Below are 19,499 nucleotides of genomic sequence, written 5' to 3'. Positions count from 1 at the left end.
CTCCAGTCCCTCCGGTGCCCACCTCTCGCGGAAGGCCGCGAGCGTACCGGTGGACACCGCGTGCTCCATCTCCAAGGACACCCTGGACCGGATGTAAGAGTGGAAGAGAGGCAGGCAGTCAGGTTGAACGACCCCCTCGACCGCCCGCTGCCTGGACCGGCTGATGGCACCCTTGGCCGTGCCCAGGAGCAGTCCTACGAGGAGGCCTTCGGACCTACCCGCTCCCCTCCGCACAGGGTGCCCAAAGATCAGGAGAGTGGGACTGAAGTGCAGCCAGAATTTCAGGAGCAGCCCCTTCAAATAGTGGAACAGGGGCTGCAACCTTGTGCATTCAATAAAAACATGGAACACGGACTCCTCCAGACCGCAGAAATTGCAGGCGGCCTGGGAGTCCGTGAACCGGCTTAAAAATTTATTGCACGGCACTGCTCCGTGCACCACCCTCCAGGCCAAGTCCCCGATGAATAGTGGGAGGACCCCTGCGTAGAGTGCCCTCCATCGGGGACCCCCGCCTCCTCCGGACGACAAGATGGTACGCCATGGCGTGTCCGGACGGCCGGCGAGGATGGCAAAGTTGAGGGTGTGCAGGAGCAGCCCGTACAGGAAACCCCTCCGCGCGGAACTGAAAGGCACGGAGGGGATTTCCCCGAGGCGGCTCAAGTTGTGAGGCGCCGGCCCCCGAGGGAGCTTCCGGGGTTTGGCGCCGATGAGGAATTCCGACCGGACGGGGGTCAGTTCGGACGGGATCTCCCCACGTGCTTGAGCCTCCTCGATGCACCTAACGGAGTCAGGGCCCAGAGCTGTTTTTAGCGACTCGATGGCATCGGCCGCGTGGCGGACGTTGGCAGAATTTAGGCGCCGCGCCAGCGTGTCTGGCGCCATCCAGCCCGCTCCTCCGCCATCGAGCAGGTCCCTGACCCTGGTCACCTCACCAGCCACAGCCCTCTCTTCCGACCGCCACATAAAGCCTCGGCCGTGGAGGTACGGATTCCCGAGCAGCGGTTCCTGCAGGACGGCCGCCACTCCAGCCGGCGGAGAGCTGCGCTTGGTGGAGACTTTGTTCCAGACCCTGATGAGTTCCCTGTAAAAGACAGGCAGCTCCCGGAGGGCGGTCCTGGCACCCCCCAAGTTCACAAACAGGAGCTGCGTGTCATAATTGAGGTCGAGCTGCTGGCGGAAGAAATACCTCGCCAGAGCGCACCACCTAGGAGGGGGCTCGACGTAAAGGTATCTCTGCAGGGTCTGAAGACGGAAAGTCGCGAGCTGGGCGCTGACGCACACCAACGACTGACCGCCCTCCTCAAGCGGGAGACTCAAGACCGCGGCAGAGACCCAGTGCTTCCTGTTGTTCCAGAAGAAGTCCACCAGCTTCTTCTGTATCTTGGCGACAAACGCAGGGGGAGGGGTCAAAGTGACCAGCCGGTACCACAGCATTGCGGCCACCAGCTGGTTTATGACTAGCGCTCGACCCCTGTAGGACAGCACTCGGAGCAGTCCTGTCCAGCGCCCTAGGCGAGCGGCGACCTTGGCCTCCAGCTCCTGCCAGTTCGCCGGCCAGGCTCCCTCGTCAGGGCTAAGGTAGACTCCCAGATAGAGGAGATGGGTCGTGCTCCAGGCAAAAGGCCTGAGCTCCTCCGGCAGGGAGTCCACCCGCCACTGACCCACCAGGAGTCCGGAACATTTCTCCCAGTTGATCCTGGCGGAGGACGCGGCCGAGTAAATCTCCTGGCACTCACGCATCCTCCGCAGGTCAGCGGGATCCTCTATCGCGAGTAGCACGTCATCGGCGTAAGCCGAGAGGACGACCTCCACGCCCGGCCCTTGCAGAGCCAGTCCCGTCAACCTCGTCCGCAAGAGGCGCAGGAAAGGCTCCACGCAAACGGCGTATAACTGGCCGGACATGGGGCATCCCTGGCGCACCCCTCTCCTAAAGCGAAGGGGCGCCGTCAAGGACCCGTTAACCTTAATCAGACACTCCGCGGCGGCGTACAAAAGTCGGATCCGGGCGACGAAATGCGTCCCGAACCCGAAAGCGCGCAGAGTTCCGAGCAGATAGTCGTGATCCACCCTGTCGAACGCCTTCTCTTGGTCGAGGGATAGGAAGGCGACCGACAGACCAGCCTCCTGGGAACAATGGATGAGGTCCCGGACCAGATGGATGTTATCGTGGATTGTCCGGCCCGGGACCGTGTATGACTGGTCGGGGTGGATCATGTGGTCCAGCACGGCACCAAGGCGAGCAGACATCGCCATGGCGAAGATTTTGTAGTCCGTGCTGAGGAGGGAGACCGGGCGCCAGTTCTTAAGGAGGCGGAGATCGCCCTTCTTAGGCAGCAGGACGATGACTGCCCTGCGCCAAGAGAGGGGCATCTCCCCGGTCGCCAGACTTTCCCCCAGGACCCGCGCATAGTCGCTCCCCAGAACGTCCCAGAACGCCCTGTGGAACTCCACGGTCAGCCCGTCCAGCCCCGGGGATTTTCCCCTCGAGAGCCGGGCGAGGGCACCGGTCAGCTCCGCCAGGCTTAGCGGAGCTTCCAGATTTTCGGCGCCCTCCGGGCTGACCTTCGGCAGGTCCTCCCACAAAACTCTACGCGCTTCCTCGCTGGACGGATCCGGAGAGAACAGAGCCCCGTAATATTCACGGACCCTGTTGTTGACGCCCTCCGGATCCGAGACGAGAGAGCCGTCGTCGGCCAGCAGCGTCAAGAGCTGCTTACGGACACTCTGCCTTTTTTCCAGCGAGTAGAAGAAGGGGGAGCCGCGGTCCAGATCCCGCAGGAACCGGATCCGCGACCTCACGAACGCGCCTCGGGACCCGACGAGCTGCAGGTCCTTCAGCGCGGCCTTCTTCGCTTCGTACACCGTCCGCAGGGCCGGGTCCTGGACGACTTGACCGAGACGGGCTTCCAGGTCGAGCACCTCTTTTTCTAGGCGCCCGACTCTGGCCGCCCGCCTCTTGGTCGACCCCCTCGCGTACTCTTGACAGAAGACACGGACGTGAGCCTTGCCCACGTCCCACCATAGCCTCAAGGAGGGGAAGCCCCCCTGCTTCCTTCTCCAGTCGGACCAGAATCGACGGAACGAGTCCTGGAACCGCACGTCCTCCAGCAGCCGGTTGTTAAAGTGCCAGTACGCGGACCCCGTCCTCGCGCGGAGCGAAGCGAGCTCCGCCCACACCAGGTGGTGGTCCGAACACGGCACCGGCCGCATGGAGGCCGCCGGGACGCAGGAAACGTACGCCCGAGACACGTAAAGGCGGTCGACTCTAGACCATCCAACTCCAGGCCTCACCCAAGTAAAGGCGCTGGAGTCGGGGTGGAGATTTCGCCAGACGTCCACCAAGTCGAAGGACCCGACCAGGTCCCTCAACTTCTCCATCGCCGTCATGCACTGCGGGGCACCGGAGCGGTCCCTCGCCTCGAGGGTGCAGTTAAAATCCCCCCCGAGGACAATGCAGTCGCCGACGTCGACGGAGCCAAGAAGAGCGGACACCTCTTCAAAGAAGCGCGTTTGCTGCGGGCCGAGATGAGGGGCGTACACGTTCACGAGATGGAGCAGCACGTCCCCCAGGCGAACCGTTACGTGCAGCAAGCGGCCTGGCACGGGCTCCTCGACCCCCAAGATCTCCGGCTGAAAATGCGGGCCCAGCAAGATGGCCACCCCACTAGAAATGGCGGTGAGGTGGCTCATGCGGACCTCTCCTTGCCATTCCAGGAGCCACGTGGCTTCGTCTCCCGGAACGGTGTGGATTTCTTGCAGGAAGCACACCGCATATTTCCCCTCCCGCAGGAGCGAAAAATTGTCAAATCTACGGCGTGCCCCTCTGCCGCCGTTGATGTTGAGGCTGGCTATGGTTATCTTCATGGCAAAAGCATAGTGCAACCTCTACCTTAACCTATTGTGGGGGAGGGAGCGGAGTCTTTTGTTGAACTCCGCTCCCTCCGCAGCCCAGCGAGGAGTCCCTCGAGCTCGCGCAGCTCAAGGTGCTGCTCCTTTGTCAAGGGCCCGCCCGCGGCCAAGGTTTTAACGGCGGCGTGGACGGACCCCTTGATCAGCTCCGGCTCGGACCATTTTTCCAGGGCCAGTCGGGCTTGCTCGCGGCGACCCCGGCTCTGGGCCAAAAAGTCCCGGAGTTCCTTTGCAGGAATGAGGAGGGCCTCAGCGGCGGCCGCGAGCAGATCCACCGCCTCCCTGGCGGTGGTCTCTAGTTCTTCTCCCGCATCCCCCACCGAGTCCCCGTCCTCCTCCGGGAGGTGGCCGCCAGCAGCCGGCCCATCGACCGCACAAGGTACGGTAAATGAACCGGCCGCTCCAACCGGCCCTGGCTCTGCCCCGATCCCACCCCCAGGATCGTCGGCAGAGGAGTTCCCACTGGGCTCTTTTAAAAATGGTGCCGGGCCGGGAAGCGACAGCGGAAGGGGTTCCCCCTCCGCCCCAGGAACCGGAGAACAAGGAGAGACCCGGCCATAGGAGATCCCCAGGCTCCCCAAGTGCTCCAGCTCCAAAGTAAGAGGCGAGGGTGGGTGTTCCTCCCCCTCCCCGCTGCCACCCCCCGGCCCAGCATCTACAGTGTCATTAAAATCACTAAATTGTGTTTCCGCCGGGTCGAGCGACTCCCGGGGGAAGTTGGGTATTGGCTGGGCGGGCTCAGGTTCGGCCTTTTCGGCCTCGCCCGCCTCAGTCCCCGGGACGCCCGGCCCGGCGGCTACGCATTCCTCCGCGGTCCCCACGCCCCCCACGACAGGCAGATCTTCCATGCCATCCCCAGGAGGCAGCGGCTGGGCAGCCTCGACTGCCTCACCCTCCCCGGGGACAGACTCCTCCCGCCTACGGCGCTGCTTGGGGGCGCTGGTTGGGGACGCGGGACACGCGGCGGGCACCGACTCCTCCACGGAGGGATGTTGTTCCCCCTCCGTCTCATCGGAGCCGTGCCTCCTTTTGTTCCTGGGGGCGCGCGGAGTCAGGGAGACCTCCATGTCTGCCGAGGCCTCCCGCTCCGCCCCCCCCTTTTCCTTTTCTTGCCCGCGCCCGGGCCCCTCTGTGGTGTTGTTCAAGGGCTCGGGCACGGGCTCGGGGCACCCCGCGCTCGCCGGTGGCTGGGTTGGGCTGAGCGCAGTGGTCAATCTTTCTGGCGCACTGAGGGGACCCGCCTCTAGATGTTTCTTCTTGTTCCGCGCCTTCTTTCCGCTCGGACGCTCTCCCTCCCCCCCGCCGGAGGCCCTGAAAACAAAGGCCTCCGACGATGCCCGCGCACCTACGGCTCCCGGCACGCGGACGCAACTAGGGGGAGGGGTGGCGGCGGCGCCAGCCTTGGCCGCCTTCGGTGGTTTGGCGGCCTTGGAGGCGGGGCAGTTCTTGCGAACGTGCCCCACCTCTCTGCAGGCATGGCACCGCACGCCGTCCGACGTCCAGAAGACGCGGTAGGCAGTCCCCTCGTGCACCACATTAAAAGACCCCTCCGTCGTCTCCTCCCGCGCCAGCCGGACAAAGAGCTGGCGGCGGAAGGAGAACACGTGGCGCAGGCTGCTCTCCCTGAGGCCGAGCGGTATGGGGTTGATCCCTGACCTTACCTCCCCCAGTTGGTGTAGGTGAGGGAGGAGGAGCCCAGCGGGAACAAAGGGCGGGACGTTCGATATGATGACCCTCTGCGCGGTGGCCTCGAGAGGGTCCACCGGCAGGAACGTCCCGCCCACCGTGAGCCCCTTTTCGAGGGCCAGGGACACCGCCCGCTCCGACCCCAGGAAGAAAACAGCCTTCCCAGACATCTTGGAGGCTGCGACAGTGGCCGAGGGGCCGACTACCCCAGCCATCGCCCGCACGCACTCCTCAATGCTCATTGTGGGGTGAGTGTAGCTCTTGACCCCGTGTTTTTTTGTAATGAGTCTGAAAGGTGGCAGGGCAGCGGGTGGCGCAGGAGGTGCCGTGGAAGCGGTTGCCACCTGCGCATATGTCTTCGCTGGCCCAGCCACCGGCGTGGATGGGGTCGCCATCACGGGGTCCCTTTAAGGGCTACACCCACCCCAAAGTCACAGGCCTTAATGGTCTTTCATGGCCTCGTATATTAACTGAGCAGAGGAGCCCTTAACGAGGCACCTCTCCCCTCGTTGACAATTGGGGAGAGGCCTTGCTCCCTCTGCTCAGTTGTCTTAATTGTTTTTTTTTTTTTAAATTAGGAAGAAAAGGGGCCTCAGAGAGAGAGGGGAGAAACAGAGGGTAACGGAGAAAGAGAGAGGGGGGTGGGAAGGGGGGGGGCTGCGAGGGCAGGTCTCCCCTCGCAGCTGTGGGTGGGTGCACTCCCCAGATGGCAAAACACACAAAAAACACAGTCTTTGGGTTGGTCTTCAGGTGGGGGGAGAAGACGTCTTCACCTGGGGTAGCTAGAGCCACCAGGCACACAATCCTAAACGATCTTTAATAGGGTGATCAATGACAATCTTCAGCCTGGTAGCTCCAGCTATCCCAGGCTAGGCAAATGTGGGGGGGTGGGGGGGGTTCCAATTGTGGGGGGGGGCCTAGTTGTAAGCACGGCCCCCACGCACACTACCACACACACACACACCCCCCGCGATGTTCCGGCCCTCAGTGGTCTTCTTTCCTCCCCCCACCGATACAACAAAGTCTTTTTGGGAAATGCACCCACACCCACCTGTAGAATGTAGAGTCTCCCTCCTTCCACACTGGATGTTGTTGGTTTTTCCCCCTCTCTCCAACTCCTTGCAGAATGGTAAAAGATGTTCAAAGAGTTTTCTGCTTTTTCCTCCTCTCCCTCTGGGTAAAAGGTGGTGGTGAAGCCCCTTCCTTCCTTCTTTTCCTGGGCTGGTCTCAGGGCTCTCCAGGCAGGAGCTCAAGTTGCTAACTGCTCTCCTCACTGCTCACAGCTCCAACTGAGCAGGACACGCCTCCACTGCTCCACGATTGGTTCCTTGTGCATGAAACTCTTTTGAGTTTACCTGCAAAACATAAAACATTAAGACCATGCCACTCGACCTGGGTGACACAGCAGACATTTTCAAGGCCCCCCCTTTTTTTTTTTTTTTTTTTTTTTTTTTTTTGGCGCTAAAATCAAATTTTCCCAGTGCCCCCTATAAAAGGGGAGGGGGACACTAAAAGCACCGGCAATTAAAACAAATTAAACTTTAAAACGTAAAATCAAATTAAAATTTGGTTGCCGGGCGTGATGATGCACTCCAGTCCCTCCGGTGCCCACCTCTCGCGGAAGGCCGCGAGCGTACCGGTGGACACCGCGTGCTCCATCTCCAAGGACACCCTGGACCGGATGTAAGAGCGGAAGAGAGGCAGGCAGTCAGGTTGAACGACCCCCTCGACCGCCTGCTGCCTGGACCGGCTGATGGCACCCTTGGCCGTGCCCAGGAGCAGTCCTACGAGGAGGCCTTCGGACCTACCCGTTCCCCTCCGCACAGGGTGCCCAAAGATCAGGAGAGTGGGACTGAAGTGCAGCCAGAATTTCAGGAGCAGCCCCTTCAAATAGTGGAACAGGGGCTGCAACCTCGTGCACTCCATAAAAACATGGAACACGGACTCCTCCAGACCGCAGAAATTGCAGGCGGCCTGGGAGTCCGTGAACCGGCTTAAAAATTTGTTGCACGGCACTGCTCCGTGCACCACCCTCCAGGCCAAGTCCCCGATGAATAGTGGGAGGACCCCTGCGTAGAGTGCCCTCCATCGGGGACCCCCGCCTCCTCCGGACGGCAAGATGGTACGCCATGGCGTGTCCGGACGGCCGGCGAGGATGGCAAAGTTGAGGGTGTGCAGTAGCAGCCCGTACAGGAAACCCCTCCGCGCGGAACTGAAAGGCACGGATGGGATTTCCCCGAGGCGGCTCAAGTTGTGAGGCGCCGGCCCCCGAGGGAGGTTCCGGGGTTTGGCGCCGATGAGGAATTCCGTCCGGACGGGGGTCAGTTCGGACGGGATCTCCCCACGTGCTTGAGCCTCCTCGATGCACCTAATGGAGTCAGGGCCCAGAGCTGTTTTTAGCGACTCGATGGCATCGGCCGCGTGGCGGACGTTGGCAGAATTTAGGCGCCGCGCCAGCGTGTCTGGCGCCATCCAGCCCGCTCCTCCGCCATCGAGCAGGTCCCTGACCCTGGTCACCTCACCAGCCACAGCCCTCTCTTCCGACCGCCACATGAAACCTCGGCCATGGAGGTACGGATTCCCGAGCAGCGGCTCCTGCAGGACGGCCGCCACTCCAGCCGGCGGAGAGCTGCGCTTGGTGGAGACTTTGTTCCAGACCCTGATGAGTTCCCTGTAAAAGACAGGCAGCTCCCAGAGGGCGGTCCTGGCACCCCCCAAGTTCACAAACAGGAGCTGCGTGTCATAATTGAGGTCGCGCTGCTGGCGGAAGAAATACCTCGCCAGAGCACACCACCTAGGAGGGGGCTCGACGTAAAGGTATCTCTGCAGGGTCTGAAGACGGAAAGTCGCGAGCTGGGCGCTGACGCACACCAACGACTGACCGCCCTCCTCAAGCGGGAGACTCAAGACCGCGGCAGAGACCCAGTGCTTCCTGTTGTTCCAGAAGAAGTCCACCAGCTTCTTCTGTATCTTGGCGACAAACGCAGGGGGAGGGGTCAAAGTGACCAGCCGGTACCACAACATTGCGGCCATCAGCTGGTTTACGACTAGCGCTCGACCCCTGTAGGACAGCACTCGGAGCAGTCCTGTCCAGCGCCCTAGGCGAGCGGCGACCTTGGCCTCCAGCTCCTGCCAGTTCGCCGGCCAGGCTCCCTCGTCGGGGCTAAGGTAGACTCCCAGATAGAGGAGATGGGTCGTGCTCCAGGCAAAAGGCCTGAGCTCCTGCGGCAGGGAGTCCACCCGCCACTGACCGACCAGGCGTCCGGAACATTTCTCCCAGTTGATCCTGGCGGAGGACGCGGCCGAGTAAATCTCCTGGCACTCACGCATCCTCCGCAGGTCAGCGGGATCCTCTACCGCGAGGAGCACGTCATCGGCGTAAGCCGAGAGGACGACCTCCACGCCCGGCCCTTGCAGAGCCAGTCCCGTCAACCTCGTCCGCAAGAGGCGCAGGAAAGGCTCCACGCAAACGGCGTATAACTGGCCGGACATGGGGCATCCCTGGCGCACCCCTCTCCTAAAGCGAAGGGGCGCCATCAAGGACCCGTTAACCTTAATCAGACACTCCGCGGCGGCGTACAAAAGTCGGATCCGGGCGACGAAATGCGTCCCGAACCCGAAAGCGCGCAGAGTTCCGAGCAGATAGTCGTGATCCACCCTGTCGAACGCCTTCTCTTGGTCGAGGGATAGGAAGGCGACCGACAGACCAGCCTCCTGGGAACAATGGATGAGGTCCCGGACCAGATGGATGTTATCGTGGATTGTCCGGCCCGGGACCGTGTAGGACTGGTCGGGGTGGATCATGTGGTCCAGCACGGCACCAAGGCGAGCAGACATCGCCCTGGCGAAGATTTTGTAGTCCGTGCTGAGGAGGGAGACCGGGCGCCAGTTCTTAAGGAGGCGGAGATCGATGACTGCCCTGCGCCAAGAGAGGGGCATCTCCCCGGTCGCCAGACTTTCCCCCAGGACCGGCGCGTAGTCGCCCCCCAGGACGTCCCAGAACGCCCTGTAGAACTCCACGGTCAGCCCGTCCAGCCCCGGGGATTTTCCCCTCGAGAGCCGGTCGAGGGCACCGGTCAGCTCCGCCAGGCTTAGCGGAGCTTCCAGATTTTCGGCGCCCTCCGGGCTGACCTTCGGCAGGTCCTCCCACAAAACTCTACGCGCTTCCTCGCTGGACGGATCCGGAGAGAACAGAGCCCCGTAATATTCACGGGCCCTGTTGTTGACGCCCTCCGGATCCGAGACGAGAGAGCCGTCGTCGGCCAGCAGCGTCAAGAGCTGCTTACGGACACTCTGCCTTTTTTCCAGCGAGTAGAAGAAGGGGGAGCCGCGGTCCAGATCCCGCAGGAACCGGATCCGCGACCTCACGAACGCGCCTCTGGACCCGACGAGCTGCAGGTCCTTCAGCGCGGCCTTCTTCGCTTCGTACACCGTCCGCAGGGCCGGGTCCTGGACGACTTGACCGAGACGGGCACCCAGGTCGAGCACCTCTTTTTCTAGGCGCCCGACTCTGGCCGCCCGCCTCTTGGTCGACCCCCTCGCGTACTCTTGACAGAAGACGCGGACGTGAGCCTTGCCCACGTCCCACCATAGCCTCAAGGAGGGGAAGCCCCCCTGCTTCCTTCTCCAGTCGGACCAGAATCGACGGAACGAGTCCTGGAACCGCACGTCCTCCAGCAGCCGGTTGTTAAAGTGCCAGTACGCGGACCCCGTCCTCGCGCGGAGCGAAACGAGCTCCGCCCACACCAGGTGGTGGTCCGAACACGGCACCGGCCGCATGGAGGCCGCCGGGACGCCGGAAACGTACGCCCGAGACACGTAAAGGAGGTCGACTCTAGACCATCCAACTCCAGGCCTCACCCAAGTAAAGGCGCTGGAATCGGGGTGGAGATTTCGCCAGACGTCCACCAAGTCGAAGGACCCGACCAGGTCCCTCAACTTCTCCATCGCCGTCATGCACTGCGGGGCACCGGAGCTGTCCCTCGCCTCGAGGGTGCAGTTAAAATCCCCCCCGAGGACAATGCAGTCGCCGACGTCGACGGAGCCAAGAAGAGCGGACACCTCTTCAAAGAAGCGCGTCTGCTGCGGGCCGGGCTGAGGGGCGTACACATTCACGAGATGGAGCGGCACGTCCCCCAGGCGAACCGTTACGTGCAGCAAGCGGCCTGGCACGGGCTCCTCGACCCCCAAGATCTCCGGCTGAAAATGCGGGCCCAGCAAGATGGCCACCCCACTAGAAATGGCGGTGAGGTTGCTCATGCGGACCTCTCCTTGCCATTCCAGGAGCCACGTGGCTTCGTCTCCCGGAACGGTGTGGGTTTCTTGCAGGAAGCACACCGCATATTTCCCCTCCCGCAGGAGCGAAAAATTGTCAAATCTACGGCGTGCCCCTCTGCCGCCGTTGATGTTGAGGCTGGCTATGGTTATCTTCATGGCAAAAGCATAGTGCAACCTCTACCTTAGCCTATTGTGGGGGAGGGAGTGGAGTCGTTTGTTGACCTCCACTCCATCAGCAGCCCAGCGAGGAACTTTTTGAGCCGGCACAGCTCAAGGCCTTGAGCCTTTGATAAGGGCCCGCCCGCGGCCATGGTTTTAGCGGCGGCGCGGACGGACGCGACGAGCAGCCCCGGCTCGGACCATCTTTCCAGGGCCAGACGGGCTTGGTCGCGGCGACCCCGGCACTGGACCAAAAAGTCCCGGAGTTCCCCTGCGGGAATGAGGAGGGCCTCAGTGGCGGCCGCGAGCAGATCCACCGCCTCACTGGCGATGGACTCGAGATCTTCACCCGCGTCCTCCACCGAGTCCCCGTCCCCCTCCGGGAGGTCGCCGCTAGCAGCCGGCCCGTCGACCGCACGAGGTACGGCAAACGGCCCGGCCGCTCCATTTGGCCCTGGCTCTGCCCCGATCCCACCCCCAGGATCGTCGGCAGAGGAGTCCCCACTGGGCTCTTTTAAAATTGGTGCTGGGTCGGGAAGCGACAGCGGAAGGGGTTCCCCCTCCGCCCCAGGAACCGGGGAACAGGGAGAGACCTGGTCAAAGTAATGTTCCAGGTCCTCCAATTCCCCCAGCTCCCTCCCCGCCGCCACCCCCCAGCCCAGCATGTACGGATTCCATAAAATTGGCATTTTCAGAGTCGAGCAAATCCCGGGGGCAGTTGGGTATTGGCTGGGCGGGCTCAGGTTCGGCCTTTTCGGCCCCGCCCGCCTCAGTCCCCGGGACGCTCGACCCGACGGCTACGCATTCCTCCGCGGTCCCCACGCCCCCCACGACAGGCAGATCTTCCACGCCATCCCCAGGAGGCAGCGGCTGGGCAGCCTTGACTGCCTCACCCTCCCCGGGGACAGACTCCTCGCGCCTGCAGCGCAATTTGGGGGCGCTGGTGGGGGACGCGGGACACGCGGCGGGCACCGCCTCCTCCACGGAGGGATGTTGTTCCCCCTCCGCCTCATTGGGGCGGTGCCTCTTTTTGTTCCTGGGTGTGCGCGAAGGCAGGGAGACCTCTATGTCTGCCGAGGCCTCCCGCTCCGCCCCCCCCTTTTCCTTTTCTTGCCCGTGCCCGGGCCCCTCCGCAGTATTGGTCAAGGGCTCAGGCACGGGCTCAGGGCACCCCGCGCTCGCCGGTGACGGGGTTGGGCTGAGCGCGGTGGTCAAATTTTCCGGCGCACTGAGGGGACTCGCCTCTTGATGTTTTGCCTTCTTCCGCGCCTTCTTTCCGGTCGGACGCTCTCCCTCCCCCCCGCCGGAGGCCCTGAAAACAAAGGCCTCCGACAATGCCCGCGCACCTACGGCTCCCGGCACGCGGACGCAACTAGGGGGAGGGGTGGCGGCGGCGCCAGCCTTGGCCGCCTTCGGTGGTTTGGCGGCCTTGGAGGCGGGGCAGTTCTTGCGAACGTGCCCCACCTCTCTGCAGGCATGGCACCGCACGCCGTCCGACGTCCAGAAGACGCGGTAGGCAGTCCCCTCGTGCACCACATTAAAGTGCCCTTCTGTCATGTCCTCCCGCGCCAGCCAGACAAAGAGCTGGCGGCGGAAGGAGAACACGTGGCGCAGGCTGTTCTCCCTGAGGCCGAGCGGTATGGGGTTGATCCCCGACCTTACCTCCCCCAGTTGGTGTAGGTGAGGGAGGAGGAGCTCAGCGGAAACAAAGGGCGGGACGTTTGACACGATGACCCTCTGCGCGGTGGCCTCGAGAGGGTCCACCGGCAGAAACGTCCCGCCCACCGTGAGCCCCTTTTCAAGGGCCAGGGACATCGCCCGCTCCGACCCCAGGAAGAAAACAGCCTTCCCAGACATCTTGGAGGCCGCGACAATGGCCGAGGGGCCGACTACCCCAGCCATCGCCCGCACGCACTCCTCAATGCTCATTGTGGGGTGAGTGTAGCTCTTGACCCCGTGTTTTTTGGTGATTAATCTGAAAGGTGGCAGGGCAGCGGGTGGCGCAGGAGGTGCCGTGGAAGCGGTTGCCACCTGCGCATACGTCTTCACTGGCCCTGCCACCGGCGTGGATGGGGTCGCCATCACGGGGTCCCTTTAAGGGCTACACCCACCCCAAAGTCACAGGCCTTAATGGTCTTAATTGGCCTCGTTTGATTAGACTGAGCAGAGGAGCCCTTAATGAGGTACCTCTCCCCTAGTTGGCAATTGGGGAGGGGCCTTGCTCCCTCTGCTCAGTTGTCTCAATTGTTTGTTTGTTGTTTTTTCATTGATTTGGGAGGAAAAGGGCTCTCAGAGAGAGAGGGGAGAATCAGAGTAACAGGGAAAGAGAGAGGGGGGTGGGAAGCGGGGGGGAACTGCGAGGGCAGGTCTCCCCTCGCAGCTGTGGGTGGGTGCACTCCCCAGATGGCAAAACACACAAGCACAGTCTTTGGGTTGGTCTTCAGGTGGAGGGAGAAGATGTCTTCACCTGGGGTAGCTAGAGCCACCAGGCACACACTCCTAACGATGTTAATTGGATAAATGAGAAAAATCTTCAGCCTGGTAGCTCCAGCTATCCCAGGCTAGGCAAATGTGGGGGGTGGGGGGGGTTCCAATTGTGGGGAGGGCCTAGTTGTAAGCACGGCCCCCACGCACACTTCCACACACACACACACACCCCGCGATGTTCCGGCCCTCAGTGGTCTTCTTTCCTCCCCCCACCGATACAACAAAGTCTGTTTGGGAAATGCACCCACACCCACCTGTAGAAAGTGTAGAGTCCCCTTCCTTCCACACTGGATGTTGTTGGTTTTTCCCCCTCTCTCCAACTCTTTGCAGAAATGGTAAAGTTGTTTAAAGTTTTCTTTTCTCCTCCTCTCCCTCTGGGTGAAAGTTGGTGGTGAAGCCCCTTCCTTCCTTCTCTTCCTGGGCTGGTCTCAGGGCTCTCCAGGCAGGAGCTCAAGTTGCTAGCTGCTCTCCTCACTGCTCACAGCTCCAACTGAGCAGGACACGCCTCCACTGCTCCACAATTGGTCCTTGTGCATGAAACTCTTTTGAGTTTACCTGCGAAAACATAAAACATGTATCCGTGCCACCCGACCTGGATGACACACACAAGACATTTACAAGGCCCTTTTTTGTTTTTTTTGGGGGTTTTTTGTGGTTTTTTTTTTTGGGCACTAAAATCAAATTTTTCCTTTTTTCCAGTGCCCCCTATAAAAGGAGAGGGGGACACTAAAAGCACCGGCAATTAAAACAAATTAAACTTAAAAAACGTAAAATCAACTTAAAATTTGGTTGCCGGGCGTGATGATGCACTCCAGTCCCTCCGGTGCCCACCTCTCGCGGAAGGCCGCGAGCGTACCGGTGGACACCGCGTGCTCCATCTCCAAGGACACCCTGGACCGGATGTAAGAGTGGAAGAGAGGCAGGCAGTCAGGTTGAACGACCCCCTCGACCGCCCGCTGCCTGGACCGGCTGATGGCACCCTTGGCCGTGCCCAGGAGCAGTCCTACGAGGAGGCCTTCGGACCTACCCGCTCCCCTCCGCACAGGGTGCCCAAAGATCAGGAGAGTGGGACTGAAGTGCAGCCAGAATTTCAGGAGCAGCCCCTTCAAATAGTGGAACAGGGGCTGCAACCTTGTGCATTCAATAAAAACATGGAACACGGACTCCTCCAGACCGCAGAAATTGCAGGCGGCCTGGGAGTCCGTGAACCGGCTTAAAAATTTATTGCACGGCACTGCTCCGTGCACCACCCTCCAGGCCAAGTCCCCGATGAATAGTGGGAGGACCCCTGCGTAGAGTGCCCTCCATCGGGGACCCCCGCCTCCTCCGGACGACAAGATGGTACGCCATGGCGTGTCCGGACGGCCGGCGAGGATGGCAAAGTTGAGGGTGTGCAGGAGCAGCCCGTACAGGAAACCCCTCCGCGCGGAACTGAAAGGCACGGAGGGGATTTCCCCGAGGCGGCTCAAGTTGTGAGGCGCCGGCCCCCGAGGGAGCTTCCGGGGTTTGGCGCCGATGAGGAATTCCGACCGGACGGGGGTCAGTTCGGACGGGATCTCCCCACGTGCTTGAGCCTCCTCGATGCACCTAACGGAGTCAGGGCCCAGAGCTGTTTTTAGCGACTCGATGGCATCGGCCGCGTGGCGGACGTTGGCAGAATTTAGGCGCCGCGCCAGCGTGTCTGGCGCCATCCAGCCCGCTCCTCCGCCATCGAGCAGGTCCCTGACCCTGGTCACCTCACCAGCCACAGCCCTCTCTTCCGACCGCCACATAAAGCCTCGGCCGTGGAGGTACGGATTCCCGAGCAGCGGTTCCTGCAGGACGGCCGCCACTCCAGCCGGCGGAGAGCTGCGCTTGGTGGAGACTTTGTTCCAGACCCTGATGAGTTCCCTGTAAAAGACAGGCAGCTCCCGGAGGGCGGTCCTGGCACCCCCCAAGTTCACAAACAGGAGCTGCGTGTCATAATTGAGGTCGAGCTGCTGGCGGAAGAAATACCTCGCCAGAGCGCACCACCTAGGAGGGGGCTCGACGTAAAGGTATCTCTGCAGGGTCTGAAGACGGAAAGTCGCGAGCTGGGCGCTGACGCACACCAACGACTGACCGCCCTCCTCAAGCGGGAGACTCAAGACCGCGGCAGAGACCCAGTGCTTCCTGTTGTTCCAGAAGAAGTCCACCAGCTTCTTCTGTATCTTGGCGACAAACGCAGGGGGAGGGGTCAAAGTGACCAGCCGGTACCACAGCATTGCGGCCACCAGCTGGTTTATGACTAGCGCTCGACCCCTGTAGGACAGCACTCGGAGCAGTCCTGTCCAGCGCCCTAGGCGAGCGGCGACCTTGGCCTCCAGCTCCTGCCAGTTCGCCGGCCAGGCTCCCTCGTCAGGGCTAAGGTAGACTCCCAGATAGAGGAGATGGGTCGTGCTCCAGGCAAAAGGCCTGAGCTCCTCCGGCAGGGAGTCCACCCGCCACTGACCCACCAGGAGTCCGGAACATTTCTCCCAGTTGATCCTGGCGGAGGACGCGGCCGAGTAAATCTCCTGGCACTCACGCATCCTCCGCAGGTCAGCGGGATCCTCTATCGCGAGGAGCACGTCATCGGCGTAAGCCGAGAGGACGACCTCCACGCCCGGCCCTTGCAGAGCCAGTCCCGTCAACCTCGTCCGCAAGAGGCGCAGGAAAGGCTCCACGCAAACGGCGTATAACTGGCCGGACATGGGGCATCCCTGGCGCACCCCTCTCCTAAAGCGAAGGGGCGCCGTCAAGGACCCGTTAACCTTAATCAGACACTCCGCGGCGGCGTACAAAAGTCGGATCCGGGCGACGAAATGCGTCCCGAACCCGAAAGCGCGCAGAGTTCCGAGCAGATAGTCGTGATCCACCCTGTCGAACGCCTTCTCTTGGTCGAGGGATTGGAAGGCGACCGACAGACCAGCCTCCTGGGAACAATGGATGAGGTCCCGGACCAGATGGATGTTATCGTGGATTGTCCGGCCCGGGACCGTGTATGACTGGTCGGGGTGGATCATGTGGTCCAGCACGGCACCAAGGCGAGCAGACATCGCCATGGCGAAGATTTTGTAGTCCGTGCTGAGGAGGGAGACCGGGCGCCAGTTCTTAAGGAGGCGGAGATCGCCCTTCTTAGGCAGCAGGACGATGACTGCCCTGCGCCAAGAGAGGGGCATCTCCCCGGTCGCCAGACTTTCCCCCAGGACCCGCGCATAGTCGCTCCCCAGAACGTCCCAGAACGCCCTGTGGAACTCCACGGTCAGCCCGTCCAGCCCCGGGGATTTTCCCCTCGAGAGCCGGGCGAGGGCACCGGTCAGCTCCGCCAGGCTTAGCGGAGCTTCCAGATTTTCGGCGCCCTCCGGGCTGACCTTCGGCAGGTCCTCCCACAAAACTCTACGCGCTTCCTCGCTGGACGGATCCGGAGAGAACAGAGCCCCGTAATATTCACGGACCCTGTTGTTGACGCCCTCCGGATCCGAGACGAGAGAGCCGTCGTCGGCCAGCAGCGTCAAGAGCTGCTTACGGACACTCTGCCTTTTTTCCAGCGAGTAGAAGAAGGGGGAGCCGCGGTCCAGATCCCGCAGGAACCGGATCCGCGACCTCACGAACGCGCCTCGGGACCCGACGAGCTGCAGGTCCTTCAGCGCGGCCTTCTTCGCTTCGTACACCGTCCGCAGGGCCGGGTCCTGGACGACTTGACCGAGACGGGCTTCCAGGTCGAGCACCTCTTTTTCTAGGCGCCCGACTCTGGCCGCCCGCCTCTTGGTCGACCCCCTCGCGTACTCTTGACAGAAGACACGGACGTGAGCCTTGCCCACGTCCCACCATAGCCTCAAGGAGGGGAAGCCCCCCTGCTTCCTTCTCCAGTCGGACCAGAATCGACGGAACGAGTCCTGGAACCGCACGTCCTCCAGCAGCCGGTTGTTAAAGTGCCAGTACGCGGACCCCGTCCTCGCGCGGAGCGAAGCGAGCTCCGCCCACACCAGGTGGTGGTCCGAACACGGCACCGGCCGCATGGAGGCCGCCGGGACGCAGGAAACGTACGCCCGAGACACGTAAAGGCGGTCGACTCTAGACCATCCAACTCCAGGCCTCACCCAAGTAAAGGCGCTGGAGTCGGGGTGGAGATTTCGCCAGACGTCCACCAAGTCGAAGGACCCGACCAGGTCCCTCAACTTCTCCATCGCCGTCATGCACTGCGGGGCACCGGAGCGGTCCCTCGCCTCGAGGGTGCAGTTAAAATCCCCCCCGAGGACAATGCAGTCGCCGACGTCGACGGAGCCAAGAAGAGCGGACACCTCTTCAAAGAAGCGCGTTTGCTGCGGGCCGAGATGAGGGGCGTACACGTTCACGAGATGGAGCAGCACGTCCCCCAGGCGAACCGTTACGTGCAGCAAGCGGCCTGGCACGGGCTCCTCGACCCCCAAGATCTCCGGCTGAAAATGCGGGCCCAGCAAGATGGCCACCCCACTAGAAATGGCGGTGAGGTGGCTCATGCGGACCTCTCCTTGCCATTCCAGGAGCCACGTGGCTTCGTCTCCCGGAACGGTGTGGATTTCTTGCAGGAAGCACACCGCATATTTCCCCTCCCGCAGGAGCGAAAAATTGTCAAATCTACGGCGTGCCCCTCTGCCGCCGTTGATGTTGAGGCTGGCTATGGTTATCTTCATGGCAAAAGCATAGTGCAACCTCTACCTTAACCTATTGTGGGGGAGGGAGCGGAGTCTTTTGTTGAACTCCGCTCCCTCCGCAGCCCAGCGAGGAGTCCCTCGAGCTCGCGCAGCTCAAGGTGCTGCTCCTTTGTCAAGGGCCCGCCCGCGGCCAAGGTTTTAACGGCGGCGTGGACGGACCCCTTGATCAGCTCCGGCTCGGACCATTTTTCCAGGGCCAGTCGGGCTTGCTCGCGGCGACCCCGGCTCTGGGCCAAAAAGTCCCGGAGTTCCTTTGCAGGAATGAGGAGGGCCTCAGCGGCGGCCGCGAGCAGATCCACCGCCTCCCTGGCGGTGGTCTCTAGTTCTTCTCCCGCATCCCCCACCGAGTCCCCGTCCTCCTCCGGGAGGTGGCCGCCAGCAGCCGGCCCATCGACCGCACAAGGTACGGTAAATGAACCGGCCGCTCCAACCGGCCCTGGCTCTGCCCCGATCCCACCCCCAGGATCGTCGGCAGAGGAGTTCCCACTGGGCTCTTTTAAAAATGGTGCCGGGCCGGGAAGCGACAGCGGAAGGGGTTCCCCCTCCGCCCCAGGAACCGGAGAACAAGGAGAGACCCGGCCATAGGAGATCCCCAGGCTCCCCAAGTGCTCCAGCTCCAAAGTAAGAGGCGAGGGTGGGTGTTCCTCCCCCTCCCCGCTGCCACCCCCCGGCCCAGCATCTACAGTGTCATTAAAATCACTAAATTGTGTTTCCGCCGGGTCGAGCGACTCCCTGGGGAAGTTGGGTATTGGCTGGGCGGGCTCAGGTTCGGCCTTTTCGGCCTCGCCCGCCTCAGTCCCCGGGACGCCCGGCCCGGCGGCTACGCATTCCTCCGCGGTCCCCACGCCCCCCACGACAGGCAGATCTTCCATGCCATCCCCAGGAGGCAGCGGCTGGGCAGCCTCGACTGCCTCACCCTCCCCGGGGACAGACTCCTCCCGCCTACGGCGCTGCTTGGGGGCGCTGGTTGGGGACGCGGGACACGCGGCGGGCACCGACTCCTCCACGGAGGGATGTTGTTCCCCCTCCGTCTCATCGGAGCCGTGCCTCCTTTTGTTCCTGGGGGCGCGCGGAGTCAGGGAGACCTCCATGTCTGCCGAGGCCTCCCGCTCCGCCCCCCCCTTTTCCTTTTCTTGCCCGCGCCCGGGCCCCTCTGTGGTGTTGTTCAAGGGCTCGGGCACGGGCTCGGGGCACCCCGCGCTCGCCGGTGGCTGGGTTGGGCTGAGCGCAGTGGTCAATCTTTCTGGCGCACTGAGGGGACCCGCCTCTAGATGTTTCTTCTTGTTC

Source organism: Pristiophorus japonicus, chromosome 1 (assembly GCF_044704955.1).
Source record: "Pristiophorus japonicus isolate sPriJap1 chromosome 1, sPriJap1.hap1, whole genome shotgun sequence".
In the NCBI taxonomy this organism is placed as follows: domain Eukaryota; kingdom Metazoa; phylum Chordata; class Chondrichthyes; family Pristiophoridae; genus Pristiophorus; species Pristiophorus japonicus.
Note: the sequence above shows the minus strand (reverse complement) of the source record.